Source organism: Eptesicus fuscus, chromosome 8 (assembly GCF_027574615.1).
Source record: "Eptesicus fuscus isolate TK198812 chromosome 8, DD_ASM_mEF_20220401, whole genome shotgun sequence".
Classification (NCBI taxonomy): Eukaryota; Metazoa; Chordata; class Mammalia; order Chiroptera; family Vespertilionidae; genus Eptesicus; species Eptesicus fuscus.
In genome coordinates, this window is record NC_072480.1 from 31,445,843 (window position 1) to 31,458,582 (window position 12,740).

Sequence of the window (12,740 nt, forward strand, 5' to 3'; positions counted from 1 at the left end):
TTTGCAAATATCTGAAATATCTGAAGAACTCATTCAGGGATTTTTAACCTGGAAGTTGCATAAGCATATTTGGCATATTTGGGTTCTGAAAGGGCTGCTCCGCTTCCAGTATGGAGAATGGATTATAAAGGGGTGGGAGTAGCCAAGGGGGTGACCCAGGGAGATGCCAGATAGGAGGTTATTGTAATCATCCAAGAAACTACTAAACTTGTATAGATTTACTTTAAATTTTATACACACGTAAGAGGTGAATAGTTTACAGTTAAATTTCTTCTTTTTAATTTTAAAGACTGAGTTGCTTTTTTTCTTTATTAAGGTATTACATATATGTCTTTATCCCCCCATTGCCCCTCTACCCCCCCCCCCACTCATGCACTCACCCCCCTGGTGTCTGTGTCTATTGGTTAGGCTTATATGCATGCATAAAAGTCCTCTGGTTGATCTCTCCCCCTTACCCCTGCCCTCCCCTACCTTCCCTCATAAGCTTCTTATACAAGCTTTTAATCTGAGCTCCCTTACAAAAGATTACCTGAGCTACTAATTTTTTTTTTCTAAAAGACTGACTTATGTACTCAATTCGTGAAGAAAATTCTACCATCACTTTGGTGTATAACCAACTGAGGCTTTCTTTATACATTGTGTGTTTCCATATACACCAAACCAGGTTCAAATAACATTTAATAGCACATTTGTTAATGACATTCACTGTTGTTACTTACTTTTTAAAAATGTTAGATAATAATAACATGATTTATTTTTTGAGAACATTAACATTTCACAGTGCTTGAATGAAGGTCCCATCCCAAGATTCACATTTAGTTTAAAATTTTTTACAATGCAGCCGAAGCCGGTTTGGCTCAGTGGATAGAGCGTCGGTCTTTGGACTCAAGGGTCCCGGGTTTGATTCTGGTCAGGGGCATGTACATTGGTTGCAGGCACATCCCCGGTAGGGGGTGTGTAGGAGGCAGCTGGTCGATGTGTCTCTCTCATTGATGTTTCTAGCTCTCTATCCCTCTCCCTTCCTCTCTGTAAAAAATCAATAAAAATATATTTAAAACAAAATTTTTTACAATGCAAATGTAGGTATATTTATAATCTTACTCTTATAAACATAAGTATAAATTCTACTTCAAATGCCCAAAAGAAGGGCAGAGGGGCTAACCATGCTTTTTCAAACAATTTCATTATAATATTCATAAAAAATTAAAAATATAGTGATTTGTTCCTAATAAATTAAATAATAGGACAATCATATTTTTGGAAAGCATAAGAATTTTAAGAGGAGATATGATCCCCTTTCTCACATGATTTATAAACAATATTAAGGAGAGCAGAAAAAACATACTAAATTATTAAAAATAATGAAGCTCATCTATAAAAAATGGAATATATATGTTATTATTTCTTACTAATTATATAGTATTTGTAAGTGCACATTTACTTGAGGTAAGTAACAATGAGATTGCTGGGTATGAAAATAATTATACATTTTACTTTATTAGAAACTAGAGGCCTTGTGCACCAATTCTTGCACGGGTGGGGTCTGGCCGGCATGCCCTGATGGGGGCCCATTGGTCAGGGCCCGCCATGGGGTCTAATGCTGGAAGTTATAGCTTTCCCCCAGCTGGATCTAATTACAATTTAAGGATGGCCAAAAGAAAACCTACCTGAACTGTTTTGCATTTCATGTGGTATGAGATGAAGTTATTTATGTGTTGTTTGCAAACGTATATCAAGATGGATGATGCCCCTAGCCAGTTTTGCTCAGTGGATAGAGCATTGGCCTATGGACTGAAGGGTCCCAGATTTAATTCTGGTCAAGGGCTCTTGTCTGGGTTGCAGGCTTGATCCCCATTAGGGGGCATGCAGGAGGCAGCCAATCAATGATTCTCTCTCACCATTGATGTTTCTATCGCTCTCTCCCTTTCCCGTCCTCTCTGAAATCAATAAAAATATATTTAAAAAAAAAAGAAAGATGGATGATGGCCCTTTAATGATTTTTGCATTCTTCCTGAGGCTCTGCCCTCAGTTTCCCAATATGATCTTCATGTTTGTTTCTTCATGTCTGTTTCTTTAAAAGTTTTTCTGGCCCTTGCTGGTTTGGTTCAGTGAATAGAGCATTGGCCTGTGGACTGAGGGGTCCCGGGTTCAATTCCAGCTGGGGACACATGCCAATGGGTGGGCCGGCTGGCTGGGAGGGGAGGGACCACAAGAGCAGGGAGGGGCCATGGGAGGTTGGCTTGTGGGAGTGCATTGACTGTAAGGGGACAGCTCCTGCATTGAGTGTCTGCCCCCTGGTAGTCAGTGCACATCATAGTGACTAGTCGACTGGTTGCTTAGGCTTTTATATAGATTATATAAAGGTTTTCCATAGTACCATTTTCAATTCCGACCTCCCCTCAAAAGATATTCTGCCTCCATGACAGAACTTAATATTTTCAGTGTTTTTTATTTTTCCATTTAGTTGGTATATGGTGGTTTTAATTTTTATTTCCCTAATGATTAGTGATATTGAGCATCTCTTGATGTGTTTCTACATTTATAAATTGTTTATATATGTTCTGGAGGATAGAAAGAATACACTTTTCTCAGAATATTATTCCTTTATCAAACTTTATATATTTAAGGCATGCAAGTTGATGTTTTCATATATATTGTGAAATGATCACCACAATTGACCTAGTTAATGTGCCTATCACCTCACATAGTTACCATTTTCTTTCTTTTGTGTGTATGGTTAACAATGCTCAAGAGAGCAAGTCTTTTTAACCATTAAGCATAATATTAGTTATAGTTTTTCTTGTGGATACCTTATAGCAGGTGGAGAAGGGTCCCTCCTGTACATAATTTGCTGAGAGTTTCCATCAGGAGTAAATGATAAATTTTATCAAATGCTGAGATTATCTCCTGTTTCCCAAATTAAATGGCAAGTCTAGCAATCACTATTATCAGTCATGTGCCATCACAGGACAAGTCAAATTATGAGGAATAATTTTTCACATGCAATTTATGAGCTGCATCTCCCAATATGTGATGCATTGACTGGATAGTGATTCCAAAAAATATGAAATACTTAAATATGTACTTCTTCAACTCCAATGCCTTTCCTGAGTTTGAGAACAATATTTGCAAGAGGTTAATAAGTATTGTTGATTATTTAAAAGATGTATTAAACTTTAAAATGAAATAAATGACTGAATGCCTTATTTCCCTTCTACCTAACACCTTCTGTTCTGCATTCAACATCTTAGTCAAGGTCACCCAAATCCACTCAGCCTTATGGTTTTAGAGACCTTGCCTTCAGCCTTATCTCTTTATACAATTTGTAATAAAATTTTATCTATCTCTTATTTAGGAATCAGAAAAGAAATTGCCAGTGAGTTATATTGATGTTATTTCTAGATCCATCTTTGTCTCTTTCTTTTTCAGCCTCATATAATTCTTACTGATGCAACCCTCCAAATTATTTTACTTCCCAATCCTTCCAACAAATAATTTTCTATAACTATCTGAAGATTTTTACAGTATTTAAAATGATTAATACTTTTCCCTTGACTAACATATAGTATCCAAGATCTTCCCTATTACATGCTACTTTAGTTAACATATTTTTATCAGCTATCCTTTTTGAGACTCCTCTCACTGCTTATCACTACCCTAGCTACATTCCAGTTAAATAAAACCTTGCCTGTTTTTAGATGTGCTGTGCGCTTTCATGTCACAATGCTTTTGAAAAATTCTGTTTCCTGTACTTGAAAGGCGTTTTCCTCCTATTCTGACTCCTATGTTCCTACTTGGTTTTTAAGATCTAGCCTAAATTCCTTGCCTCAACTAAGAGTTTCATGGACTTTCTCAGGAAAAACTTATGTATTTTCCATTTTGCTGGGAAGAATTTTATAGCCACATTCTTTGGAATATTTCATATATATGTATATATATATATATATATATATATATATACACACACACACTCAAATATATCCAATGAAATACATATATATGTAACAGGGCTCCTTTAATTATATTTTATCATGTTTGTGTTCTGAATTCCTAGCAATTGCTCCATACATAGCAATTTGTCAGTTACTTATGCCTATTAATACTTGTATGATATAATTTGGTTCCATTATCTTGTATAGGCCTTGGACTTCTCAGGGTAAGCCTAGTTATATATGCTCCCCTTTTCTTCCTCTGATTATATATAATTCTAACTGTGAATCTAATGCCATTTTATTTTTCATTAGAACTTTAAACTATATGAACCTAGCTTAATAAGATTAACTATTATGCATTTACTAATGTTCTTCCCTAGAAATAGTTCCAGCATCTCATAACTTTGACATATAGGTTATTATTTTTACTAGAGGCCTGGTGCATGAAATTCGTGCACTTGGGGGGTGTCCCTCAGTTTGGCCTGCACCCTTTAGCAGTCTGGGAGCCCTCGGGGGTGTCCAACTGCCGGTTTAGGCCTGATCCCAGCAGTCAGACATCCTTCTCACAATCCTGGACTGCTGGCTCCTAATTGCTCACCTGCCTGCCTGCCTGGTTGCCCCTAACTGCCCCCCTGCTAGCCTGATCGCCCCTCACTGCCTCTGTGTGCCAGCCTGATCGCCCCTTACTGCCTCTGTGTGCTAGCCTGATCACCCCTCACTGCCTCTGTGTGCCAGCCTGGTTGCCCCCAATTGCCCCCCCGCTAGCCTAATTTCCCCCAACTGACCCCCCTGCCAGCCTGGTTGCCCCTCATGGCCCCCCCGCTGGCCTGGTCACCCCACGCAGCCTGCTTGTTTGGTGGTTTGGTCGTCCCTCACTAACCCCCCTTTCAGCCTGGTCGTAGGCAGCCATCTTTGTGAGGGCATGAGGGTCAATTTGCATATTACCTCTTTATTATATAGGATAATCAGTGACATGGAAATAACATATCTTAAAACATTTTTTATGATCTGTTATGAATAATTATCTATTTTTTCATTATTATATAGCTTTCTAATATAGCATATGTGAAATTACATATTTTTAAATATTTGGGATTCCATAAACTAATTTGGAAAGAATATTTCACAAATATTTACAAATAGTATACTAGTCCCAAAAGGCTAAATTCAATAGCACTCACTCCTTCAATATTTTTAAATGCTTATTATGTGTCATGAGCTATGATCGACATAAATACTTGCTTTCATAACAAAAAGGAGGATATACAATAAAGATAGAGATGATGGTGATAAACTTGAATGTTTATTTTGTTTTAGGTGCTATTCACTTACTTACTACAATAACCTGTGAGCGATCTGTTTTTAGCTAGAGTTGGAATTTATTGTTAAAGGGACATATAACATAGAAACAATATATTATTCATCCTCTTATTCATAGTACCTACAAAAATTCTTGACTAATAGCTAGGCATCAGTAAATACACATTTTAGCAGTTTAAACAAGCAGTTTACTTGAACTTTTGTGTTCGTAACCAAATGATTTATTTCCTATTAGAAATCTGTATGATTCCTGGATAAAAACTTTAAAATCAGTATAATGGACTTTTAAGATTAATTATAACAATATTTTATTCAACATCTTTTTAAAGTATAAATATAGGTTTGAGAAAAATTATATAACAGTTTTATGTACCTAGAGATATTTGTGACTTTTTAAGTCATTTAAGTTATCTAATCATAAGTTTAAAGTGTAGCTAAATGATAAATGTAAAAATTTCAAAAGTAAATATCTGTCTTTAAAATTGCTTTGAAATTGCTGTAATTGTATCTGTATCTGTGATTCATGAATGCATGTATGAGCATGAATGCCTACCTTCTCTGCTTTAAGTTTGAAAACTAGTTTCTGGATTCAATTATGAGTTTAGATAATTGTCTTTAGATGCTTTAACACCTAATTTATTATGCTGCATTTGTTTGATCATGGTTGAAATATAATTTTAATGCTTGGTTGGTGATTCTTTTTTGGAAGGTATTAAATAGATTTGCTGCTTAGGAGTGAATTACTTTTTTACACAGGTTGTCAGGAATCTTTCAGGCAGGGAAGCAAATGTTTTGATTATTATTATTATTATTTTAACAAAAAGGAAAAATAGAGAATAGAAACCCAGGAGGTAATTAGAAATCAAGACAAACTGAATTCAGAATGTGAACCCTTATTTACTATTGTAATTTTTGCAAAGATGTTTAAGCTACTGCATCAGTAAAGCCAACATGCAAATGTCTTTTATAACATGAAGTTTTTCTATTAAGATAGATTTGTCTAAAATTTTACTTTGCCAAATTATTTTCTAAGCATGTGTTAGATGATAACAATGTGAAAAGGGCTGTTAGGGGCAGTTCTTCAGAAGTTTTGGTTGAACAAAATAAAATGGTATTTTTAGTGTTCATAGTGTATTTTTAGTATAACTCCCTTCATGTAAATATTGTCCTAAAAGAGGAATTAAAAGACGCAAGGCTTCTTAGACTCTCTTTTTTGAGAATTATCTTGCGAATATGTTTTTAAGAAACACTGGGTTAATTAATTTAACCTGGCACCATATTTGGGGACAGAAGGCATATTACTCACATGTATAGTAGCTTCACTAAGCATTGCTTTCAAAGGAACATTTGAATTTCAGTTCAAATAAAATGTTTATGCGTTAATCCAAACTCTCACCCTCTTTTGCTTTTTGTTTTGTATCATTTCCTTTAGCCACTGCTCTGACCATAGTCAAAAACATATTTGCCCCATTTAATCAATACTTAGTGTGATTTTCTTTCTATGATTTCTTTGATATTTTTTTCCTTTCCTTAACTTCCATGTAGTATAAAGGAAAGGGATTTAGGTTTGACCCCTCTATTTGCTAAGTTGTGAGTAAGGAAAATAGTAATTAGAATAAAAACAATGGTTGAAGTGGTCTGGAAGACACTGCCAATGTCTGCAATAGAAATGGGAGAGGGAAAGATCACAGTGCGGGTGCTGGCATGATTCTGTCCCTGCAGGCGGAAAACAGGATCACAGCTCTCTAAATCTGCTTCTCCTGGCAAAGAACCATATGATTTGTTTAATGAGGAGAAGGCATAGCAGCAGAGTCAAGCTAACTGCTCATCAAAATGCCTTTCCTCTGAGGGCACCATGTTTTGCCTGGTAACACCAGGCCCTGCACTCCCTTGAGGTAACATTTGAGTGTAGCCTTTCACACCTTTGACATACAGTTTTGCATTTGATGGGACAGCTGATAAAGGGTAAGGAAGTTTAATAATTTTATGTGCTGACCTCTCTGCATGCATCTATTTCTTCCGTGCCGATACCCAGAAGTCAAATTACTGGCTCAAAGAACATGGCTTTCAAAAAAATACCCTTGGCACAAATTGCCAAACTGCCTTCTAGAAAGGCCATACCAATAACCATTCCTACTAACAGTCATAAGAATGCCTGTCCTATCGTACTTTTTGCCAGCATGGAATACAATTATCTTAAAGTATTTTTTTATATAACAAAAAGAACACATTTAGAGAGCAGACATTGGTGAGATTATGACCTGTGGAACAGATCTTGCCCTCTGATTTTTTTTTTATTGCCCTTGAGCTAAGATTGGCTTTTAAATGGTTGAAAAAAATATCAAAAGAATAATATCTTGTGAAAAGATTTTGTGAGGATTTTGTGAAAATCAAAAGAAGAATATTTTGTGAATCATATTTTTTGAAAAGTACATGAGGTTCAAACTTCAGTATCAATATAATAAAGTTCTTTTGGAACACAAAAATAAATGATATAGAATAATTTTTCTTTTTCATGCAAAAAGAGATGAGTATATGCTAGGGTTGTTTTAATATTAATGGTGTCAGCTAATTCTTACTCATCTTTTCTTATTCTGGCTCTGTAAATGACCTTGGATTCATGGTCTATGATGGCTGCTCTTACCAACACATCCATATTTCAATCATCAGATAGGCAATAATAGGTAGAGATAAGGATAAGGATAAACATTACACAAAACTCTTTCACTTATATCCCAATTTAAAAAAATCCCTTCAGCTACAAGATCTAATATAGCAGAAGGAAAGGTTTAGAAGTATGTATTCTTGAAATATGATATAGTATGGAAATTCCATCAAAATTTATCATATTCTTAATGTCTAGTGAGAAAGCCATTATTAAATTTATGGTAGACAAAATATGGAAAATGAAAATGATCCAATCTGCTTGAAATTAATTCTACCTAAACAGAAACCAATTCATAAAAATAGCTTCACAATTAAAAGTTACCAGTAACACCTATATTTCCAAGTTAATAGATCAATTCAGTGTTTAGCTGTCTTGGCCTCTATTTCGGTTTCCTTTCCTTCCTTCTCTCCCCAGCCAACTTCTTAATTTGGGAATGTTTCAGGGTTCAGTCTGTGAACATATTCTCTTATACTTACATTCACATCCTTGGTGATTACTTCTGGCCTCATGCCTATAAATATCACAAATATGCAAAAGAAATGAAAAACAAATTCCTCCCCAATTTCCTGACTCATATATTAAACTAGAGGCCCAGTGCACGAAATTCATGCACTTGGGGGCGGGGGGTCCCTCAGCCTAAATTGTGAGAGGGTTCAGGCCAGGCCGAGGGACCCCACTGGTGCATAATCGGGTCCATGTAGGGACACAGAGGTTGGCCAGTGAGGGAGGGACCACGGGAGGGCTCCAGGGCATGTCCAGCCCATCTCGCTCAGTCCTAACCAGCGGGACCCCAGCAGCAAGCTAACCTACTGGTTGGAGCGTCTGCCCCCTGGTGATCAATGCATGTCATAGTAACTGATCGACTGGCTGTCTGCCCCCTGGTGGTCAGTGCACATCATAGCAAGCAGTTGAGCAGCCTTAGCATATCATTAGCATATTACGCTTTCATTGGTTGAATGGCCGACCGGATGACCAGGCACTTAGCATATTAGGCTTTTATTATATAGGATACTTATTTCACATTCATACTTGAAAGTCTGATAGGTAGCTTTACCTTAAAATGCCTACAAGTAAACTCTGAATGTCCCCTGAGAAATTGATTAATATTTCCCCATCTCAGTTGATAACATCATTCTTCAGTTGCAAAGGACAAAAATATTGGATTAATCTTCAGCTAATCTCTTTATCTCTTGTTCCATATGCAATCTGTCATTAATTGCTATTTGGGTTTGCTACAGACTCTAACCCCTTCATACCACCTCTACAACTATCCTGTTATGTCATTGGTCTTATCTTCTTGTCTTCAATGTAGCAATGGTTTCCTAAATGATCCGGTTCAGTACTTGCCTGTGTGTAATGTTCAGCACAGGAGACAGAGTGAGACTGGAAAAATGTAAACAGGATGGAGCCACTTGTTTGCAACAGATTCTTCAGTGGGCTCTGTATATCATTCAGAATTAAAGTCCAAGACAGTTCCAGAGACAGAGAAGCATCGGTCAGACCGTCAAGCCTCAGAGGGAAGGTAGGGGTGGGTGAGGGTAAGGGGGAGAGATCAACCAAAGGACTTGTATGCATGCATATGGGCCTAACCAATGGACACAGACAATAGGGGGGTGAGGGCATGAGTGGGAGGGGATGGGGGGTAATGGGGGAATAAGGATACATATGTAACACCTTAATCAATAAAGAAATTTTAAAAAATAATAAATAAAGTCCAAGTCCTTACAATGGTCAACAGGGCTTTTCCATCCTTGCCATTACTTCTTTCCTACTCTCCTCTCTTTCACTCTCTCCGTCCAAATCACATTAGCCACCTCTCAGTTTCTTGAATATATCTGAGGTACCCTCTTGCCAGAAGGATTTTGCTATGCCTGTTTCCTCTGCCTAAAATGCTATTCACCCAGATTTCCACATAGCTAAATGTTACCTCCTTCAAATGTCATGTTCTCAATTAGGCTTACTTTCACCACTCTGTTTAAAATAGCAAAATTACCAAATACACCCACTTCTCCTTACTCTATTCTTTTTACTTTTAAAAATTCCATTTTTATATTATGAACAACTATATATAAATAGACCACTTTTAATTATTATACATTGCCTAATATTTGTCTTCCTCTAATATAATGCTAATCCCATAAGAATAAGGTTTTTATTTTTGGTACATGCATACTTATTTCATAAGTAAATGACTGTGCAAAGAATGAAAAAAAAATTTGGTGAACTACCCTAAATAATAACTTGCAATATGAGTTTTAAAAATTTCAGTAAAAGTCAGTTTCAAATCTTGGTTATTTGAGGATCAAATTAGGGAATCAGGACCATTAAATTATTGTAAATTATAAAAATTAACTCAAATTATATTTTTAAACTAAATTTTAAAGTGTTAATATAATTATAACAGCCAGGATGTAGGTAAGAAATGGGAATGCAAAAGAGTGAAAATTATTCAAATGTGTCTTGCTTTCTACAGGGAAGGGAAATGAGCTGATCTGTTGTCAAGTATAGATGTGCTAAATTGACTAATATAATTTACTGAAATTGATATGGATATTATGCAACAAAATTCTCTTTCTTTTTACTGATTCTATGCTTGCAGAGGGTGTTCTCAATACAATTTTGCTTTATTCCTAAATTTGACTATTGGTAGAAAATATAGAGATTGGCAAAGACATTCTGACAGTTATGATTGTATTTTTTAAATTATTAATATATTTTCAATTTTAGTCTCAAAGTTTTATTTTTTTGTTGGTTTTCTTTTTCAGACAAACTAGTATACCTCATTACCTCTGGGGATGCTAAGAACTTGACCTACTAGACTTGCGAAGCTAGTGTGCCAATGTAAGATAAGAATTAAACATGTGCCTGGCAAAATAGGGCCTTATAACTTAACTAGAGGCCAGTGCATGAATTCGTGCATGGGTGGAGTCCCTTGGCCTGGCTGGCAATTAGGACTATTGGGGCCGTCTCGTCCAGCCCTGATTGGACCAATTGGGGCTTGCCGACCAGGGGGAGGGAGCACGGGAGGTTGGCCAGCTGCAGGCGGTTGGCCGTGGGAGCACACTGACCACCAGGGGGCAGTTCCTGCATTGAGAGTCTGCCCCCAGGTGGTCAGTGCACATCATAGCAACCAGTCAACCGGTTGTTTGGTCGACCGGTCATAACAGTCACTTAGGCTTTTATTTCCTATACTAGAGGTCAGGTGCATGAAATTTGTGCATGGCGGGGTGACGGGTTCCCTCAGCCCAGCCTGCACCCTATCTAATCAGCGACACCTTGGGATAGGGCCTAAACTGGCAGTCAGACATCCTTCTCACAATCTGGAACTGCTGGCTCCTAACCACTCACCTGCCTGCCTGCCTGCCTGCCTGACTGCCCCTAACTGCTTCTGCCTGCCTACCTAACCCATTGACCCTAACCCGTCTTCCTGCCTGCCTGATCGCCCCTAACCTCTCTGTCTTCCTGCCTGATCACCCCTAACTCCCTCTGCCTGCCTGATTACCCCTAACTGCCCTCTCCTGTTGGCCTGATCTCACCCCCAATGGCTCTCCCATGCCAGCCGGATCTTGCCCCCAACTGCCCTCCCCTGCTAGCCTCATTGGCCCCAACTGCCTTTCCCTGTCAGCCTGATCTCACCCCCAATCACCCTCCCCTGCCAGCCTGATCTCTCCCCCAACTGCCTTTCCCTGCTGGCCTGATCTTGCCACCAACTGCCCTCCCCACCAGTCTGATCACCCCTAATGGCCTCTGCCTTGGCCCCCATCACCACAGCTTAGTCCAGAAGTAAGTTGGACATCCAGAAGATGGCCAGTTGACCCAGTCTAATTAGCAGATTACCCTTTTATTAGTATAGATAGGTTATATAGGATAGGATTGCTTAAATGGGGTGGGGGGGAGCCTTTTTCAGCAGGAGGAGATGCTCTTGGCAGACAAAAATACATAATCCCTATGTTTGGACTGATAGTCAGCCATATGCACTATACTGCCAAACCGGACATTAACCCTACCAGACCGTTGTAACGATTTTTCAGTAATTTCCATATCTGCCACTATACCGCTGTACCTAATTCTCAGTACTTTGCCTAGTACGTGAAAAAAATGCGTCACAAACTAAAAATAACCAATCGTGATCAAACCTCATGGTTAGCCATTGCAAATGTCTGCCCCCATGTGTTTGAATTGACTTTGTGTGGTTTGACGTGAAAAAATTCTGAAAATTCACAATGAAATGAGCGGCTGATGAACCAAGCACTTCAACAGGAAAGCGAAGTAGGTCTAGGCTTATCACAGTCCAACAGGTGATCGATACTTTGGTTGATTCAGACTCTGAGGTGGAATATTGGTGCTAGATGAAAGGTAGACCTATTTTCTACAATGTCTCCAAGTTCCATCATATTCTAACCACTTGTTTGCATGTAACTAACATTTTTCTATATCATGTTGATTTTTTCTCTTTAATGCTCAGGAGCCCAGGTATAGGAGACAGTTAGGTTCAGGGCCTCAGGTCTGGTAGGGTTAAAAAATTGAACCGCTTATACCTTACACCAAACAGCTGTTGCCCTTATACCCCTCCTCAGCCCCCACCTTAGGTTCTACCTTCACAGTTCACCCAGATTAGGTTCTGATTGGTCGGTTTCTATGCCAGTCAGCATCAAAAGCTCCACCTCATAGGCAGCCATTGGCTGCTCACACTTCACCCAGATTTGGTTCTGATTGGTCGGTTTCTATGCCAGTATGCATCAAAAGCTCAGTCTCCTAGGTGGCCATTGGCTCCTCACAGGTTTGATTCTGATTGGTCGGCAGCCATTGGCTCCTCACAC